This window comes from Pan troglodytes, chromosome 19 (genome assembly GCF_028858775.2).
Source record: "Pan troglodytes isolate AG18354 chromosome 19, NHGRI_mPanTro3-v2.0_pri, whole genome shotgun sequence".
Taxonomy (NCBI): domain Eukaryota; kingdom Metazoa; phylum Chordata; class Mammalia; order Primates; family Hominidae; genus Pan; species Pan troglodytes.
In genome coordinates this window covers 39,510,214-39,531,802 of record NC_072417.2, presented here as the reverse complement: position 1 = coordinate 39,531,802, position 21,589 = coordinate 39,510,214, and the positions used below count along the sequence as shown (strand labels likewise).

Below are 21,589 nucleotides of genomic sequence, written 5' to 3'. Positions count from 1 at the left end.
GCTGGGATTACAGGCATGCACCACCACGCCCGGCTAATTTTTGTATTTTTAGTAGAGAGGGGGTTTCTCCATGTTGGTCAGCCAGGTCTTGAACTCCTGATGTCAGGTGATCCACCCGCCTCGGCCTCCCAAAGTGGTGGGATTACAGGCGTGAGCCACCACGCCCGACTGCATTACCTACTTTGAGGCTATTTCTACAGAATTTGCGGAGGTTGGGTTATGATTAATTTAAGACTTATACAGTGTTAAGAAATTTGTGGTCACTGCATCAACTCACTGTTCCATGTAATGAATTTTGTAAGCTCTCCAACTAGAGAAGGAACTCGAAGTTTTAAAGCTTGTGACTATTTTGGAATGCTATTCATTCTCTTAATAATTAAAACAAAATTCAGTGTAAATCAAATGTGTAAATCAAACATGTACCAGTCAAAACTGAGCTTCAGGCAGTATAGAAATATTCCATTCTACAAACTTTTTTTTGTTGTTGTGGTTTTTATCTCAGGTTGAGACTTAAGGGAACATTTTCAAAATAGTGTAAGATCTGGTTTCACAATTCTGTGACAGAGGACATGATTTTATTGTTGAAGTTAAATTTTAAGTTATTGTAGTTTTTTTTAAAGTAAATTACCCTAATGCAGTCATATGAGCTGATGATGCTATGATTTGTGTCACTGCTCTGTATTTTTCAGTACCAAATAATTCCTTTGTTAAACTCATTTTCAGTAAATGAGCCATTGTTTCCCCAAGGGTAATGATTATTTCCCCTATATATAGTACAAAGACTTGAGAAATAGATTTTTAAATCTAAAATATGAGTTAATGATTGGAAAAGGCTGAAATCATCACTGTATCAACTGTGATGTTGATGTGTGAAAAGGGCAGCTGCTGTGTTTGCTGCCTAGGCTACAATATAAGATACTATGTTTACAAGAAATCCAATGACAGCAAGGCTTTAAAAGTGAGGTCTTTCAGTTTAGATGCAAAAAGGGTGGTTCTGTTGAGTCAACCCAGCTATTTCACTACATAGTTTTGTAATGTAAACACCTAGAATGAGGTAGCTGGAGTGCAAATCTAAATGGCTTGTGACAGTTAAGGAAGTACATAGGCAACAGTTACTGGTTTTCTTGATGCAGCTGATATCAGTATCTTCAAATAAATCACTGACTTAAAGTACCTCAGCAGGAAAGACATTAAATAGGGACACCGTAATGTTTAACTGGTATAGGTGCTGAAGGTCTAGTTATCAACATCTATCAGCTTGTCTCTGTAGGTGGGCAAACTAAATAACTAGTTTTTGTACCCTGATTTTCTTTTCCTCTTAAAGTAGATACTCATTCTTGAAGACAATCTGTTTCTTTCAATGCTAATGTAAGTGCTTATAACCACTTGTGACATGTTCTCTACCCACCGATCCAGTAAAAATGAGAGTTTCGAAGATTCGGGTCATGTCTTAGTTGCTTCTTCAGAGCCTAGCCTGGTCCCATGATGGGTGCCTGTTGGTTGCTGAATTGAAAGCTTCTAGGCTGGGCATGGTGGCCCATGTGTGTATTCTCAGCTACTCAGCCTACTTAGGAGGCTATGGCAGGAGGCGCTTTTGAGCCCAGGTGTTTGGGATTTTAGTATGCAATGATTGCTCCTGTGAATAACCACTGCATCTAGCCTGGGTGACATAGCAAGACCCATCTCTATGTAAAAAAGGAAGAAAGTTTCCAATGCTGAGTTTGTATGTGATGGTGACTCTGAAAGAAGAGTACCGTCAGCAGCCAGGCGCCATGGCTTACACCTGTAATCCCGGCACTTTGAGAGGCCAAGGCAGGTGGATTGCTTGAGCTCACGAGATCAAGACCAGCCTGGGCAACATGACAAAACCCCGTCTCTACTGAAAATGCAAAAATTAGCTGGACATGGTAGAGTGTGCCTGTAGTCCCAGCTACTTGGGAGGCTGAGGTGGGAGCATGGCTTGAGGCCAGGAGGCAGAGGTTGCAGTGAGCTGAGATTGTGCCACTGTACTCTAGCTTGGTCAACAGAGCCAGATCCTGTCTCAAAAAAAAAAAAAAAAAGTACTATAGTTGGTTCTTGCCATTATGTATTAAAAGATCCCGATTTCTTCACACACTGGCGGAATTTTTATGAGAGGACACTTGTTATTATTATTTATTATTATTATTATTATTATTTAGACCCAACCCAATGGTATTGGTTTTGTTTTCTTATGTTTGGATTTTTTATTTTTTTTTAAGAGTGAGAGCTCTAATCTAAAAATAGTATATGGTAACCAACTATGTCCAGAAATAGTCCTTTATTTTGAAAAGAAATAGTCCTTTATTTATACTGTTTTCTATAATCTACATAAAGTTAAGAATGCTGTTGAACTGTTTAGGGAAATACCCTTTTCTTTGCAGTACTGTGATCTATGTTAGAAAAATAGAGATCCAGTTAATAGAAACTGTGTCCAAAGTCTTATCTAATATATCAAAACATACCAAAGTAGTCTGCGATGCTAGAGTAGAAAAAAAAGTTCAATTCTAAGCTCTTTATTCTGTTTTATAAACGTATGAATAAATGGCAATTTAGTGTATACTAGAGATCCTTTTTCAAATTAGTGAACAAAGAATGGTTTATTCCAGTGGTATGGTGGCATAGGTTTAACAACAGGCTCTCTGAAAAATAAAAAAGCTGTAGTTTGTAGGGTTTGCTGATCTCTGTGGTGTAAATACTATAATGGCCAATTTCAAACCACTAATGTGAAGTCACTAAATGCTGAACTGGAGAAAGATATGCACTAGCACGCCCTTATATAGTATTTTCATCATACAGATAAAATAGGTGTTAGATAACCTTAAGAGCATAAATCATAATAAAATAACTAGGGAGTGATGATTCCTAAGTATTTGTTACCTTTGTTTTAAATATGATTTATTTTATTCTAAGTTTATATAACATAGTTTTTTATGGTTATGTTTCACAGTCAGCTTACAAAATTCCAGAAAAATGTAACTGTCATGAGCAGCATGCACCAGTCCCAGCACACTGGTTTATTTTGTTGGGATACTTAGCAAGCAGTGGGGAAGAATAAAGTTTATATTCATTATATACAAAAATGAAGTCCAAGTGGATTAAAGATTTTAAGAAACAAAGCCAAAAAATAAGAAAATATAACTTTTTATAATCTTGGAGGGAAAGACACTATTGACTTTAAAGCAAGAAAAGAACATCAGATTTGTCTATGAAGACATCTAAGATGTGTATTTGGTAAAATATACCATTAAAAAAATGCCTAAAAGAAAAAGCAAAATCTAGGGGGAGGATATTAGCAATATATGTGAAAAATTAAAGTTAATATCTTTAATATTAAAAGAGCTCTCTTTTTTACTTTTTAAAAATAGAGACAGGGTTTCACTATGTTGCCCAGACTGGTCTCTAACTCCTGAGCTCAGATGATCCTCCTGCCTCCGTCTTCCAAAGTGCCGGGATTACAAGCATGAGCCACCACACCCAGCCTAAAGAGCTCTTAAAATCAACAAGAAATAAACTTGAAGAACCCAACAGAGAATGGGCAAAAGCTAGAGAATGGGCACATAGAAGAAATACAAATTGTTAAAAAACATTAAAGGATTTTCACTTTCATTAATAAACATGCAGAAATAGATAACACTTTTAAACTGCTAGATATTTTAAAGTAATAATCCTTCTAGTTGTTGCAGATGTAGTGAAACACACACACACTCAAATTTTTTATGATAGCATGGATGGATGCAGTCTTGATTGGAGAGCAGTTTCGCAAAATTGAATGCACACGCTCTTTGGAGAAATCATTGACCTTAGATACAAAGATATATTTATAAGGATGTTCCTTTACTGTTATTTATCATCCTCCCAGATTGAAAGCAACCTAAATGTCTATGAGTAGTAGAGTGGTCATCTTTGAAATATACCCACAATTTATTAAATGAAAATCTGTATCAGTGACCACTTAAGATGGGGTCTGGCTCTGACACCCAGGCTGGAGTTCAGTGGTGCAATCATAGCTCACTGCAGCCTTGAACTCAGGCTCAAGCGATCCTCCACAGCCTCCTGAGGGCCAGTTAGTTTTAAATAGACTCCTGTAGTAATCAAGTTGCTGAGAGTTGGAGGTTGATGTACGAGTTTATCCAGTTTCAGTGTTTTACCATTCTGTAATTCTATGAGCTATTTTTAAAAGGTGTCTATAACCTTATAGTTAGAAGCAAATTGAAAAAAAGACATTAAAAGAAAAATAGTCTTGAACGAACCCAGAGATGATTTTTCTGCTGCCTTAGTTATGTATGATTCAACAGTGCTAGTGACAAAAGTAGCACCAGCTAATTTGTGTGATATTTCAATGTCACTTGAGTTTCTAACGTGAATTTGAGAGTAATATAAGTTATTACATGGTTTGTGGAGGCCTCAGCTGTAAGACACTTCATGGTATCTGGATGTCTTCTAAATACCACAGAATACGAAAGTGGCTAATGAGAGTCTGTTATTCCTTAAAACTAGAAATGCAATTTTATTTCCTTAGAAGTTTTATTTTGTGGCTTGAAGATAGAGGAGACACAAAGAGGTCATTTTGTCTGGTATACTAGATTAATGCCCTAGTAATTGGTGATTTCTACCTCCAGTTTTTCTGTACAAATTTCTCAAATCATTATTTCATATATATATACATATATACATATATACATATATACATATACATATATAATATATACATATACATATAATATATACATATATACATATACATATATAATATATACATATATACATATACATATATAATATATACATATATACATATACATATATATAATATATACATATATACATATACATACATATATACATATGTATACATATATATATATATTTTTTTTTTTTTTAAGAAAACAGTGCCACCATGTCAGCTTTAGTTCAAGCAGTTCCTTCCTCTTGCTGGACTTTCCATCCATCTAATCCCTGAGCTGGGGTTCCAGACCTGGAGGTGCCTTCTGACGCTTAAAAAAATGCCATGTACTTTAGTGGGGAAAGTTTCGGAAGTGTTGCCTATTAAAACTGCATAAATAAGACTGGGATATTAAAGTGTCAGAAAGAGAGAGCGAGAGTTATAGATGGAGCAGCCTGTTGGCATTTTTCTGAGGATGTCTAGAATGGTGACTCCATAGTCCTCATTTAGTGGCTTAATTCAGACTTTTATTGCCCTCATGATCAAAAGAGTTCTGTGTATAATACTAACTTTTTGACCATTTCCTATCATTTGGTTCTCTTTTTCTTAATGTAAATACCATTATTGAACTTCATATAACACTTAGGAAGCTGCTGAAGATGACTGAAGATTCTTAAAATGACTGTATAGATTTTTAGTCCTTTTAAAAATCAAAACCTGGAATTGTACAGTGTTTTAAGAAAACATTTTTAAAATTTACTATAATGCATGCTGTTCAGATAATGATGAAAAGTTTAATATTAAAGCCATGTGTATTATAATCTGAGTCACACAACAAACCATAGGATAAATAACGTTTTTCTTTTTTGAGACAGTCTCATTCTATCGCCCAGGCTGTAGTACAGTGGTGCAGTCACAGCTCACTGCAACCTCTGCCTCCCGGGTTCAGGCGATTCTCCTGCCTCAGCCTCCTGCATAGCTGGGACTACAGGTGTGTGCCACCACATCTGGCTAATTTTTGTGTTTTTAGTAGAGATGGGGTTTCACCATGTTGGCCAGGCCGGTCTCAAACTCCTGACCTGAAGTGATCCACCCACCTCAGCCTCCCAAAGTGTTGCGATTACAGGCATGAGCCACTGCACCCTGCCAGGATAAATAACTTTTATCAAAAATTATTAAATTAAGACAGATTGACAATATTTTTATTTTTTATTTTGGTTTTTGAGACAGCTCTGTCGCCCAGGTTGGAGTGCAGTGGCACGATCGTGGCTCACTGTAGCCTCAAGCTGCCCAGGCTCAGGTGATCTTCCCATCTCAGCCTCCCAAGTAGCTGGGACTATAGGCGTACACCACCATGTCTGGCTAATTTTTTTGTATTTTGTAGAGATGGGGTTTTGTTATGTTGTCCAGGCTGTTCTCAAACTCTTGGGATCAAGCTCTCCACCCACTTTGGCCTCCCAAAGTGCTGGGATTACAGGCGTAAGCCATGGCGACTGGCAACATTTTTAGTTTTAAGAAGTCATTTCTTATCTTTTTCTCTTTGTTACATTGTTAGTCTGATAACACAGTGAGAACATCTTAACCTCAAATAAACACTGGTGAGTACTCTCAATGTTGGATTATAGCATACTTCAGTTTATAGTTTAATATGGCATCCAAGAGGAAAAAGAATTTAAAATCGAGGATGATTTATATATATACACTTTTTTCATCTGTCTATTCATTTTCTCATCTCATTTCTCGGGGTTTGGGTTTAAAAAACAATAAATTTTTTGAACTGTTTTGTAAAAAGTATTCACTAAAATTTAGCTCTCCTGAGGGGAGGTAATTTTACCGTCTGATAGTTCTTTTATGTTTTGTCTCTGTTTACATAAAGTTCCTAATTCCTATTCTACAAAGATACTGCTTATATAGTCAAACTTGTAGAAGTTTTATTCCCTCACCCTCATAAAAATTCAATTAGTAATATGGAACACCTTATTCCTCACTCTTTATTCTCTGGAGCTTTGCGACAAATAGGAGGTTAGCAGAAAAGAATTGTGACAAAATGAGAAAGGCTTAGAAGTGCATTTGGAAGCTAAGAATAATTAAACTGAACGAAATGAGACAAGAGTGTTGATTTACCTGTTGAAAAACTGCAAGCCTTGACAAAAGGTAAAATAATGTTTTATGGAAAACCTACCAAAGTAATGGGTCTGTTCTTTAGCCCTTTGAATAGTTTAAATAGCTGTGATTTCAGTTCAGTAGTTGGGTGAATGTTCAGGTTTGAGATGTCAAAATAATCTACTGAACATAAATATAGGAGTTTGCAACACTTTTAGTGATAATTTTTCAGGAACATAATAGGCTTATCAAATTTGCTGATCAGAGGAAGTCAAGAAGGATGGCTAACATAGTAGTTAACAGGTATTCAGAGAGCTGAATTTAGAGTCATCTTTAAGTTAGCAAACTTTTTTTTTTTTTTTTTTTTTTTAAAGAGACAAGCTCTCACTGTCTTGAACTCCTGGACTCAAGTAATCTTCCCATCTTGGTCTCATGAGTAACTAGGGCTACAGGCATGTAACACCAAGCCTGGCTAATTTTTTTATTTTAAAATATTTTTTGTAGAGACGAGATCTCTCTGTATTGCCCAGGCTGCTCTCAGACTTCTGGCCTCAAGTGATCCTCCTGCCTCTTTTCCCAAAGTGTTGGGATTATATAGGCTTGAGCCACTGCACCTGGTAGTTAGCAGACTATTTATTGAAGGCCTGTATACTAGGCTTTGAGTCCTGAGGGTAGACTGGGAACAAAATTAATATCATATGAAGCAGGTAAGACAGACATTTAACACATTATTTTTTTAAAAAAGTTTTTCAGGGATGGGGTCTCATTATGTTGCCTAGGCTGTCCTTGAACTCCTAGGCTCAAGCAGTCCTCTTGACTCAGCCTCCCAAGTAGCTGGGACTACAGGTATATGCCACTGGGCCTGGCTTAAACAAATCATTTTAAATGTGCAGTCTTTTAAGATAGTCTACCTAGATTCACATTCTGCTGTTTTTTATTGGCCATGTGCCTTTCGGCAAATTGCTTTACTGCTTTGTGTCTCAGCTTTCTCTTCTATAACATAGGGGTTATAATGGTACCTATCTTAGGTTCTTATGAAAATTAAATGTGATAATGTGTATAAAATGCCTGTAGTCAACACTCAATAAATATTAGCTGTTTTAATTGTTATCTCTTAGCACTTTCCATCTTTGTTTTATGGAGAAAAACAGTGATTAATTAGAAAATCCTAATTTAACCTAGTCCAAATTATAAGGTCAAGGAAGCTTCCTTGACATAATTCCTACCCGGGAGAAACTTATACTTGAATATTTATAAACAAATTGCAACAAAGATATATATATACAGATAAGTACAGAATGGTTACTGTGGGAAGATATAGATGGGATACCAAGGGCCTCAGTTTGTACAATTCTGATGTGACAATGTTTACATTATGTTATGAATGGTACCCCCTGCAGTTGGCAGTGTAGTGTAGGCCTGATTAGGGGAGTGATATTTGAGTTAAATTTTGATGATGACAGGGGATGAGGGAGAAGGGCACCTCAAGCAGAGGGAATTTCATGTACAAAGTCAGTGAATAAGAGATGGCAGTGTTTGGGGACCTGGAATTGGTTCATTATGGTTAGAATGTAGGATGAATGTGATCGCTAAGAGATGAGAACAAGAGGTTGGATTATGAAGGACCCTTTTTGCTTTATTAATACCTTGAGATTTTATCTGAATCTGGGAAGCTATTGAATGACTTAAATGATTAAAATGTTCAGATTTATTTTTAGAAGGTGGCTCAGGCAATACTAAGAAGAATGGTTTGGAGTAGGAACAGGTCTAGAAGCTGGGAGAAGGTAGTTGTAGTAGTCTAGGTGAATGTTCTTCCTAGTGTGGACCCAAACTTTATTACAAGTTGGCAGTGATAAATAAAAACATTTCTCCTTATCCCATAACTTGCTTGAGGCTCATTCCTAGATATTTAGAAACTTTTATGGCAGTTTGACATGGTTCATGGTATATAACCTTTGTTGGGCCTTCAGTGTTCTCTAGCAAGTCTTAGACTTGTCTCAAGTCAGCTCATTTCTCCACTGCTCACACAGCTATTTCTAACCACTACCACTTTCCTCAAGTTCCTACTCCACCTCTTCCTCAGTTTCTACAGATGACTTCATTCCCCTATTTCACAGAGAAGATAAAGCCAAGGGATGCAGGAACTGGGTAACGTCCTGTTAAACCCACAGACGAAGTTATGTCAACGTAGCTTTCCTTTACTTTTCAGTCTCCAGATCCTGTTCTCTTCCAGTTTTTCCAGAGGCTTTACTCCACTATTATCTTCTTTCAGGTGTTCAACCTCTGCCCCTCTCCCTTTCATCTTACCCTGTAAACTTACTGAAACCTCATCCCTAAATTCAACCCTCATCCTCTAGATTACCAGTCTAACCTCTTTCTTTCCCTTCGCAGCCAAGGTCCTTGAAAATGTAGTTGTCCATCACTGTCTCTGCCTCTTCATCTTTCATTTATTCACAGTCCACTGTGCAGTCATTTCTACATATACCATATACCATACAGCCCAAACTGCTCTGACAAATACATGACCTGTTATTAACTAGCAGTTAAGTACCAAATCCAGTGGGCACATTTCAGTCCTTACGATTTATGTTGCATGTACTAATAGTTTGTTCTTGTTCATTGTATATCACAACTTTAAAACCCTCTTCACCTGTTGATGGACATTTAGGTTGTTTCCAGTTTTTGGTTATTACAAATAAAACTGGAATGAATATTCATTTACAATATTTCTGTGGACATAGGCTTTCATTTCTCTTGGGTAAATACCTAGGAGTGGAATGACTGGTTCAAATTATATGTTCAAGCTTAAAATAAACTACCAAACTGTTTTCCAAAGCAATCGCAATTTGCATTCCCACCAACAAGGTATAAAAGTTCCAGTTGCTTGTGAGCATTTGGTGATATCCAATTTTTTCTTCCTAATTTTAGCCATTTTAATAGGTATGTAATACTGTTTATAGCGGTTTTGCATTTCCCTAATAACTCAAGATGTTGAGCATCTTTTCAAGTGCTTATTAGCTGTCTCTGTATCCTTTTTTGTAAAGTATCTATTCAAGCCTTTGCCCATATTTTAATTGGGTGGCTTTCTTAATAGTAGGTTTTGAATGATCTTTACATATTCCGGATATAAATCCTCTTTCAGATACGTGATTTGCAAATATTTTCTCCCAGTCTGTAGTTCCTTTTAAAAAAAATTCTCCTGAGTGTCTTTTGCAATACAAACATTTTAATTTTGGTGAAGTCCAGTTGATCCACTTTTTCTTTTCAGATCATAACTTTTGGTGTTAAATCTAGAAACTCTTTGCCTGACCCAGGTCATGAAGAATTCTGCGTTTTCTTCTAAAAGTTGTATAGTTTAATGGTTTACACTGAAGTCTGTATTTCATGTTTGGGTTAGTTTTTGTACTAGATGTGAAGTTTAGGTAGACCTTTATTTTTATTTTTATGTTTTTTACAAAAAGAACATCTATTCATTTATTGAAGTTTTAACAATTTTTATGTACATGGACAATGCTTGCACACAAAGTCAGCATTCTGATGCACTTTCATGGAGTCAAATTTGCAAAACATGCATAAAACAAATTAGAACTCTCTAACAGTCTCTATACAATTTATGTCTCCAGTATTGGAAATGATGTGAAGATTAAATACATGGCACAGAGAATTGTTTAAAAAAAAAAAAAAGGCTGACAATTAAAAGTAGTGGAAAAAAATTTTTAAAAGAACTAAAAAAATTCAATATATAAAAAAATTGGCATTAGGGATAGATTTGGGCAGTTAGCATGGAGATAGTTCATAAGATCTGGTCAAACATGATGCAACTATCCTGTGATGGTGACTTTTGGGATCTTAGATGTTAGAGATTGAGACTTTGGGGATTTTGCTCTTTTGGGATTTCAACACTGAGGATTATGGCGTTCAAAATTGTGTCTCGGTATTGTGATCCAAACTGTAGGTAGACCTTCTTAAAAAAAAAAATATATATATATATGGTCTGGGCATGGTGGCTCACACCTATAATCCCAGCACTTTGGAAGGCCATGGCAGGCGAATCACCTGAGGTCAAAAGTTTGAGACCAGCCTGGCCAACATGGTGAAACCCCACCTCTACTAAAAATACAAAAATTAGCAGGGCATGATGGTGCACGCCTGTAATCCCAGCTACTCAGGAGGCTGAGGTAGGAGAATTGCTTGAAGCCGAGAGGTGGAGGTTGCAGTAAGCCGAGAGGGAGCCACCACACTCCAGCCTGGGCCACAGAGCGAGACTCCGTCTCAAAAAAAAAAAAAAAAAATATAGATGTTCAATTGTTCCAATACCATTTGTTGAAAAGTTTGTCCTTTCTCCATTGATTTGCCTTTATACTTTTCTCATAAAATTAATTGGCCATAGTTGTGTGTCTCATTTCTTCTTTAACCTATAGATTGCTTAGAAGTGTGTTTTTAATTTTCTTTTTTTCTTTTTAGTCAAGTGCAGTAGTCAGAAGGGGGAAAGAGTAAAATAAGGAGTTGTATTTGGAACTGACTGAACAATCAAGGGAACTTAATATCTTCAGATGATCCTGTTTTTAATTTTCAAAAATGATATTTGTTTTTAGGTTACTATCTTGTGATATAATTTTGTTGTGATTAGAATATGTGGTTTGCATGATTGATACCATTTTGGGGGGGAATTTGTTGAGATTTACCTTGTGGCCTTGTATGTGATCACTTTTTATAAATATCCTTTTGTTTTTAAAATGTATATTTATTCTGCAGTTGATTAATGTTTTGTATATGTCCACTAAAGTTTGCTAATTGTATTTTAATTTTTAAATTTTTTTCTATTTTTTAGAGACAAGATCTCTTTCTGTTGCCCAAGCTAGAATGCAATGGCATGATCATAGCTCACTGTAACCTCAAACTTGTGAGTTCAAGTGATCCCCTGCTGCAGCCTTCAGAGTAGCTGGGACTATAGGCATGTGCCACCACACCAGGCTAATTTTTAAAATTTTTATAGAGATGGGATCTCACTATGTTGCCCAAGCTGGTCTTGAACTCCTGGGCTCAAGCGATCCTCACGCCTCAGCCTCCCAATGTGCTGGAATTACAGGTGTAAGCCACACACCTAGCCTTTTTTGATGTGTTTCTACTATAGTAAGTACCACCCAATCAAGATACAGAACATTTTATCACCCCAGAAAGTTCACTCAAGTAAATTCTACCATGCATCCCCCTCCCCCTGCCCTAGGCAGCCACTTTTTTGGTTTCTATCATCTTTGATTAGTTTTGCTTGTTCTTAGATTTTATATAGATAGAATCTTACAATATGTATGTACTCTTATGTGCGAGGCTTCTTTCACTCTACATAATGTTTTTGCAATTCATCTATGTTGCTTGCACATATCAGTGTTTTTTTCTCTTTATTACTGAATCATATGTCAGTGTATGAATATAGCACAGTTTGTTTATCCATCCTTCTGTTCCTTCCAGTTTTAGACTATTCTTACATAAGTCTTTTTATGGATTTAAGTTTTTATTTCTCTAAGGATAAATATCTAGGGATGGAATTGCTGGGTTGTAGAGTACATATATATTTAACTTTATTAAGATTGCCAAAGCAGTTTTCCAAAGTGGCTTTACCAGTTTGTACTACTACCAGCAAAGATGAGAGTTCTAACCCACTTGCAAATCCTTGCAAAATTTGATGGTCTTTGAATGTAGCCATTTTAGTGGGTGTGAAGTAGTATCTCATTTTAGCTTTAATTTGCATTACCATGATGGCTAATGATGTTTGCCACATTTTCATGTATTTATTGGCTGTTGGCATGTCTTTTTTTTTCCTGAAAATTCTGTTGAAGTTTTCCACCCATTTAAATGTTTGGTTTGTCATTATTATTATTATACTGTAGGAGTCTTATTTCTTTTTCTGAATACCAGCCTTTTGACAGATCAATCTATTGTATTTTCTCCTACTCTGTAACTTACCTTTTCATTTTGTAAATGATGTCTTTTGATGAACAGAAAATTCTATTTTGAGAAGTTAAGTTTATCAACTTTTTCTTTTATTATTAGTACATTTTTTGGTTCAGTGTAAGAAATCTTTGTCTAGCTGGGCATGGTGTTTCGTGCCTGTAATCCTAGCATTCTGGGAGGCCGAGGCAGGCAGATCACCTGAGGTCAGGAGTTCGAGATCAGCCTGGCCAACATGGTGAAACCCTGTCTCTACTAAAATTAGAAAAATTAGCGAGGCGTAGTGGCCTATGCCTGTAATCCCAGCTTCTCAGGAAGCTGAGGCATGAGAATCATTTGAATCCAGGAGGCGGAGGTTGCAGTGAGCCAAGATCGCACCACCGCGCTCCAGCCTGGGCAACAGAGCAAGACTGTGTCTCAAAAAAAAAGAAGAAATCTTTGTCTAGTGCCAAGGTCATGAAACTATTCTCTTTTATTTTTTCTGGAAGTTTTAAGGTTTTAATTTTTATGTTTAGGTAAGTTTTCCATCTGAAATTAATTTTTTTTTTTTTTTTTTTTGAGACGGAATCTCGCCCTGTTGCCAGGCTGGAGTGCAGTGGTGCGATCTCGGCTCACTGCAGCCTCCACCTTCCAGGTTCAAGGATTCTCCTACCTCAGCCTCCTGAGGAGCTGGGACTACAGGCACACACCACCATGCCCAGCTAATTTTTATATTTTTAGTAGAGACGGGTTTCACCATGTTGGCCAGGATGGTCTTGATCTCTTGACCTTGTGATCCTCCCACCTCGGCCTCCCAAAGTGCTGGGATTACAGGCATGAGCCACTGTGCCCAGCCTGAAATTAATTTTTGTATATGGACTAAGATAAGGGTTTGAGGCATTTTTGTTGTTTTGTTTTTTAAAATACTAATTTTAAAGTAAAATACTAATTTTAAAGTAAAAAACTATTCTAAAATACTAATTTTACCTATTCTCACAACATCCTTCATTAAGAAGATTTTTTCACCCTTATTGAATAGCCTTGCTCCACTGTGGAATATCAATTGACTATATAAATATAGTGAAATTCTAAGCTTTTCTGTTTCATTAATCTTTTGGTCTAGTCTTATGTTAATGCCACACTGTCTTTATATACTGTAGCTTTAGAGCAGGATTTTTCCATCTCAGCACTATTGACATTTTGGGCCTGATAGTTCTTTGCTGTGGGAGGGTCTCCTATGTATTATAGGATGTTCAGCATCATCCCTTCCCTCCACCCACTAAATGCTAGTAGCCACTCAGTAGGTGTGATAATCAAAAAATGTCTACAGACAGTACCAAATGTTCCCTAGGGAACAAAGTCACCCTCAGTTGAGAAACACTATTTTAAAGTAACTCTTGAAGTCAGATAGCGTAAGTCTTCCAACTTACTTGTTTTAATTCAAGATTATTTTGGCTACTCTAGAAGCTTTGTGTTTTCATATCATTACAGAATTAGCTTGTCAGTTTCTTTAAAAATCTGTTGGGATATTTATTGGAAGATGTCAACTCTGTAGATCAAATAGAAGATAATTTTTAAGAAAGTTGAGTGTTCCATTCCATGAACATGGTATATCTCTCCACTTTTTTTTTTTTTTTAACAGCCTTTGTCAACCACTCTGATCTCCATTTATTATAGTCTTTAATTTCTCTTGGCAGTGTTTGGGAGCTTGCATTTTAGAGGCCTTGCACATGTTTAGTTTATCACTAAGTATTTAATATGTTTCGATGCCATTGGAAATGGTATTTTTATTTTCAGTTTCACTGTCCAATGTCATTGACTAGTTGTAGGCACTCCTGTCCTGCCTTCAACCTTACATTCACTTAAGGCACCATGTTACTTGAGGGCGATCCCTCTCAGCAATCCTGCTGTATCCTACGTGAAGGCTTCATCAGAAAGAATTGGCAGAACAGGTCTGGAGAGCCTCAGGTTTTAATTAATTAAGTCAAATATCTTCAGCCAATGAAAGGTTGCTAAAAGATTATTTTGGTTTCTCTTGCCCTGCTTTCAGCATGCAGTTTGCTCTTCTTTCCACTGTGACCCAGGGATGAAAAGGGCTTGGAGTGTTTTCTCTCTTAGCAAGGGCTTCTCTTTCTCTGGAGTTTAGTTCATTTACGTTCTTTGAGTTCTCAGCTTTCTTGTATACAACCACCCAACTAACCAACCAACCACCCAACAAAAAGTATGATTTCATTGCTTATCTAACCTTTTCTCCTTGTTATGCAAAGTGTCATGTTTCTGTGTTCTAACTGGAAGTGGTTAACCAGTTTTCTTTGTTCTGTGTTTTGGTAGATGTTTTAACTTCTTTTTTATTTTTTTATTTTCAGCATTTCTGTTCTTATATTTTATATGTCTCTGATATACAGCATACATTTAAATTCAGCTTTTTAATCTAGTCTGACAATCTTTTAAGGGAAACACTTAATTCATTTCCATCAATCGTGCTTACTGATCTTCTTTCTTCTTCTTTTTCTTTTTTTTTTTTTTTTGAGACAGGGTTTTGCTTGGTCACCCAGGCTGGAGTGCAGATGTGCGGTTACGGCTCACTGCAGCCTCCACCTGTTGTGCTCAAGCAATCCTCCAACTTCAGCCTCCCAAGGGGCTGGGACCACAGTCACGTGCCACCACGCCCAACTAATTTTTAAAAACTTTTTGTAGACACAGGGTCTCACTGTGTTGCCCAGGCTGGTCTCAGACTGCCGAGATGAGTGCGCTGATCTTTTTAAATTTGTCCCTACCACCTTATTTATATATTTCTTATGTTCTGCTTTTCATATTTTTCTCTTTATTTGCCTTCTTTTGAATTGCTTGAGATTTTCCACCCCTTATTTGTAAGTTTCATACCTTATTTTGTTCTTTCAGTTGCCCTTGAAATTTTAGTATGCACGTTTAAATTCCATGGGTAATAAATATTGTTTATTTTCGAATCTGCCTGGTCCATTTTAATAGTCTCCTATTCTGTCATACTTGTTCCCCCTTTTATATTTTTTCAAATACATTAAAAATATTTTATGTTTGCATCTGATAATACTCTTATCTGCTGTCTTTATTGGTCTAATACATTGGCTCTTACTTGTAGGTGCTTGTTTCTTTGGTGATTTTGTAAAATTGTGAGCCCATGACATTAGAACTTTATTTTTTGTGATTTTTTTGAAGCAGGGTATTAGATTTTTTTTTTTCCAGAGATGATGTGAGTATCCAGTAGTACCACCTACTTTTAAGTAAATTTTTGACTTGAGTTTTTCAGGCCACACCACTAGTTTGAATTTTAGTCACAAAGGGTGCAGACTTACTAAGAATTCACAGTGGAGACATATTTTGTTTTACTCTTCTACCAAGAACCAAAGCCAATAAAGACCCTTATTCTCATTATCGCCCTCTGCAGAATGAGCTTTTACCTATTTCACTTATTAAGGATGCAGACTTTTGGGAGGCTTCTAGCATATTTGTAAAGGTATAGTTAATCCAGTCTCCTGGGAAGGGCCCCAGGTGGCCTCTTGTCATCTCAGCAAGTAGCCCATTAAAACCTAGGCTTTTGTCCACCGAGGATTGGCCAGTAACTCCAGGGAAAACTGTCTATAAAGTTACTCACCTTTGTGAATGTGTATTTCTTTCTTGTTTCTGCTCTCCAGGAATTTCTTTGCTTCCCTCTCAAGGTTAACCATGTATTTTATCCAGCATCTTTAGATGCTTTTCCATCTAATTTACTTTTATTCTGTACTCATATCTTTAGGAATTACCTCTAGCTGTTTTTGAAATGTGGCAAGGGGAAAAATAAAGTCCATAATCGGTCCTGTCTCCCAGTTTAGAATGTCTTTTCCTATTTCAACTGTGATAAATTCATCCTCCTCTTCACTCACTTCAGATGTTCTTCTCTTTAGGTATTCTCCCTATCTGGCTCAACTCCTACCCCTATATATACCCCCGGTAGAATGAATTACTCTTTTACGTTTGTTTCTATACTTCTTTATATATATATCTTTCTTAAAGGAGAGGTATCCCTGTAGACACAAAGATAGAGACTGAATTCTATTTATTTCTATGTTCCTAGCATGTAATATGCATTCACTAAAGTTTGTTGAATTGAGTTTTCAAAGTCTTTATAACCAACTCTTGAAATTTTAAGCTTCTAGCTAGGACTGTTATAACTTAATTTGCTAGTTTTAGAAAATAACTTTTAAAGCAATTAAAGCTTATTCAACACGTTGAAGATAAAATAATTTTATTTGGTATTTGGTAAATTCCTTGGGCTAGTCCTATTTAAGGATGGATTAAAATATGATAGAAGTGTTATCTTACAATCTCCAGATGGGCTGGGGTGATGTAATTTTGGAGCAAATGAACATTCACATCCCAATTCTAAATTTGAGCTCATTTTAAAATTATACACTTGCGGGATGATCTGTGCCACAAACCATGACACACATTTGCCTATGTAACAAACCTGCACATCCTGCACATGTACCCCTGAACTTAAAAGTTGGAGGAAAAAATTATGCACTTTGTATCTGTAACATCAAGGGGAATTTTTGCCTTTGGGTTACTATTTAAAAAAAATTTTTTTTAATGGATACAGTGATAGATTTCAGAGCATAACAATTACAAATGGAGAGGTTTCCTAAATGACCTTGATTACTTTGTGTGTGTTGGGGTAGGGGGTTGAGGAGGTTGTTTTTCTCCTGTTGCCTGAATTTAAATGTTTTTTCTATGGTGAATTACATAATTATTTCGTGGCCATTATATATTTGTCCTGCAGTTTTTTATTATTTTTTTATGAAAAGAGATCTAAGGGCCTTTAGGTGTCCATTGGCAAAGCTGATTTTATAAATATGTGTTTCTTTTGCGTAGCATCTTTTCACATATTTGAAGATATATAGATGGGAAAAGAGCAGTAGGATGAAAAAGGGAGGTGAGAAGAATTCTTCGTAGAAAGCAAAAACAGGTGAGGAAAGCAACTAGTGTAGCGGTTGGGATGACTTAACAATAGAGGGAAGGCACAGGTCAGAGAAGAAGGCAAGAGGAGGTGCCAACACCAGAGGTTGGGAGGTGGACACCAAGCTGGCTCATGATGAAACAAGCTGGCGTATTTCACTTGTAAATGTTTTTATAATATGCACTTTTCATTTTAACATCTCCAAAATTAGGATGTTTCTTACAATTGTTTGCTTTTTATTTTTGTTAGTACATAAAATAATGGCACATTTACCATTAGTGGCATTTTACAGTTAATGAAATATGGTATAATTTTACATTGCTCACAAGGAGTATTGGCTGTGTTAGCCTGCTAGTTTACATTATGTGATCTGGCAGACAAACAAGTTTTTAAAAACATTCAGAAACAGACTCAGCATTCAGCTGATTTGGACAACTGATTGATGTTATTCCAGTAGAAACCTCTCTCTAAGGTGATTTGTGTGAAACTAGCAACTTCTTTTTGTAAAAGGTCTGCCACTGGATAGGCTGTGTTTGCAGTTGCCACAAATTCTGAATCAAAGGCAAGTAATCATTAGGTGGAAATCAAAGTAACCTTTCTCTACCCCTGTGATTTGAGGGGCTATTTCCCTGAAGCATGTGCAAATTATTTGTTAGGCAAGAACAACTTGTATGGCAACTTCTTAGCATTGCTTAGACAACATCTCTACAGTTTGTGCCTCAAGTTCATCTCTGTTTTGTATTCTTGAGTCTCTTTGGAATTTTGACACAGCAATTGAGCTCTCAGACGTACTTATTTTACAAAATTGGGCATTTGAGTAAAAAGTGCCTCAACTTAAAAACTATTCTTACGTTTTCTTCTTTTGCTTTGGCTACTATAAAGCCCAGAGTCAAATGTGCACCCTCCTCAGCTAAGGGATGTAGAGTTTCTTAGCTTACGTTTTGGGTACAGACCACTTTCTTGGTCCCTTCACCCCCACTTCATAAGCTTCCTACCCATTTTTTCCCCCTTCCTCAAACCCTTATTCCTCCTCTTCCTGCACCCTTTAATCTTACACTGTATGCTTCTGTCTTAGCTACCTCCCGTCTGTTTTGGAATGGGGTGGGATATAGATAAAAGCTAAAAACGTCAACAGATAAAATCTATCTTTAAAAAACATTTACCCATACAGTGAAAAAAGCACATTGAAATGGTGAAGTGAAAAGCCCAGTTTTGTTGTCCTTTTTTTGTATATGTCTTAAATGAGGTGAGTTGTTTTGAGGAAAGGCGAATTTTGTTTTGCCAACATTTGTGATGGCTTTAGTGTGTTGGAGCTAAAAAGGATTGTGAGCTCTTTCAAGTTACTTCTAATTTAGAGACACTAGATTTTTAAAGAAAAGGATAATTAAAAATTTGGATAACTTTAAAAGATGGAGTTACTGTCAAAATACCATAGACTAGGTAGCTTATAAACAACAAAAGTTTATTTCTCACAATTCTGGAGACTAGGAAGTCCAAGATCAAAGCTTCTGCAGATTTGGTGGCTGGTGAGGGCCCATTTCCTGGTTCATAGATGATACATTCTCAATGTATTCTCATCTGATGGAAAGCAGAAGGCAGGTCTTTGGGGCCTCTTTTATAAATGGCACTAATCCCATTCATGAGGGCTTCACCTTCATGATATAATCACCTCTCCCAAGGTCCCACTTCCTAATACCATCATATTGGTGATAAGGATTTCAACATACAAATTTTCAGGGGACTCACACATTCAGTCCAAAGCAGTTCCTGTTGATTAGCTGAAATAATGTGACAGAGCTGTACTGTTTTCCAACAGAAAAGGTACTTTTAACTTTTCTGTTAGAAATTTTGGTATTTTTCCTGAGACTGGAGAAGGTAAAAGAGTATCCCCATTTTTGTGCATCTGTATATTAAATTGGTATGTGAATAAAAGAGGACCTATGGTTTATAAAACAGTGAAAAACAAAGAAGTGGAGTAGAGAGGGTTAGTATCATTGGTTCATGCAGTTTTTTAAACATCTGTCCTAATCTAACCAAATTAAGTACAATGTAGTAATTGGACTTTTGTATTACCATATTTTGCCTCTCTTCCTATTTCTTCTGCCTCTGAAGTAACATTGCAGCTTGTAAGATTGACAATTATATTCAGTCTGATATAAGTAAAATTTGCTAATTTAATGCTGTGTGTCATGCCATGGTTTTTTTAAATTGATGGCTTTCTTTAGTTAGTACCCGTGTCCCTTTTACTTTTTCCCTTTGTTTGCTTTGTACTTCTCTTTCTTTCTTTTTTTTTTTTTTTTTTTTTTTTTTTGGCTTTGTACTTCTCTTTCTTAGACAAGGTACAAACCTCCTTTCCCTGCCTTCTTTTCTTCCCTTATTTGCCACCTGTATTAGTCCGTTTTCACATTGCTGATAAAGACGTGCTTGAGACTGGGAAGAAAAAGAGGTTTAATTGGACTTACAGTTCCACGTGGCTTGGAAGGCCTCAGAATCATGGTGGGAGGCGAAAGGCACCTCTTAACATGGTGGCAGCAAGAGAAAATGAGGAAGATAAAAAAGCAGAATCCCCTGATAAAACCATCAGATCTCATGAGACTTATTCACTACCATGAGAACAGTATGGGGGAAACTGCCCTCATGATTCAAATTACCTCCCACCGGGTCCCTCCCACAACATGTAGGAATTATGGGAGTAGAATTCAAGATGAGATTTGGGTGGGGACACAGCCAAACCATATCACCAGCCCTGGAGGATAAAAGTCATTCCTGAGAATTAATTGTCTTGGAATACTTAAATTATAAACAATTTCTAAGGCTATTAGGCATCTGATACTATCAGTTAATGCAAAACATTAATCTGGAGATAAAATTAGGCATCTTGATCAGTTTGATGCCGAGAATGCCATTATATTAAACTTTGCATTAATATGGAGGGAATTAATAAGAAAATGTTTGGAAACTTTAGCTTCTTTTGCCAGTGGTGTGTTATAATTCTTTCATACTGGAAATTATAAACTAACTATAGATTTTCATGTTTTTATAGTATTAACCTTATTTTAAATTCCTATCATAGGTCTCTCTCATAAGTTTCGAAGAAAGAGTAATTCTTTTTAACAAATATATAGATGCACAGAAAGTTCTGCTTCTTTCTCAAGCATGTTATAGTTATAGGAAAATATGAAACAATTCTTAAGAGGTTGTTCTTCCTTAAGGTATGCATTTGTTATTTCACCAATAAAAAGAATTCGTAAAAAAAAAAGTGCTATTGATTGAAGCTTATAAATGCCTCTACTCATTCAATCAGCTAAAATTATGAAATGGTATACTGCTTTAATCCAGAAAGTACTGTACATTATTTTTTTCTCCCAGAAAACATATGTGATTATTTTCTGTAATGGCAGCTGAATGGGGGTTTAGATCATTGCATATCCAGTAGGAGGAAATTAAAATTTAATTATCCGAAGGTTTCCTGAAATAACATGCCTTTTTTCAAGCATTGAAGTAAAAATGACTATAAACCTCTTTTGATTATATGATAAATTAGATCTTTTACCATTAAAAAAAATTAACAGATTTTATTTTTTAAGTCAGTTTTAGGTTTACAGCAAAATTTGGAAAGTACGGAGTTCCTGCCTATCTCCCCTGTGCCACACACACAGTCTTCCTCTTGGTAGCAGTATTGAACCTGGCCCAGGAAATTGTTGAAGACTTTGTCGGGGGTCATTCCATCTGTGGCACCAGTAAATTCTATCATTGTTATCTCTTTCTGCCAGGATTACTACACGTGTTCTCATTGTAGTTAGTCACCTTATAGCCAGTTTCACCCACTTTCCATTTTACTTTGTGTTCATTTTCAGCCTTATTGGAAGATTAAATAAGATGATACATGTAGTGTGCCTAGT

General features: G+C 36.3%; 1 protein-coding gene across 4 annotated transcripts in view; it reads left to right on the top strand.

Moving 5' to 3' along the window:
* NLK (nemo like kinase) overlaps positions 1-21,589 on the top strand; it is a 160,203-nt gene that overhangs the window by 15,322 nt on the left and 123,292 nt on the right. The gene's annotated exons all lie outside the window — the stretch shown is intronic.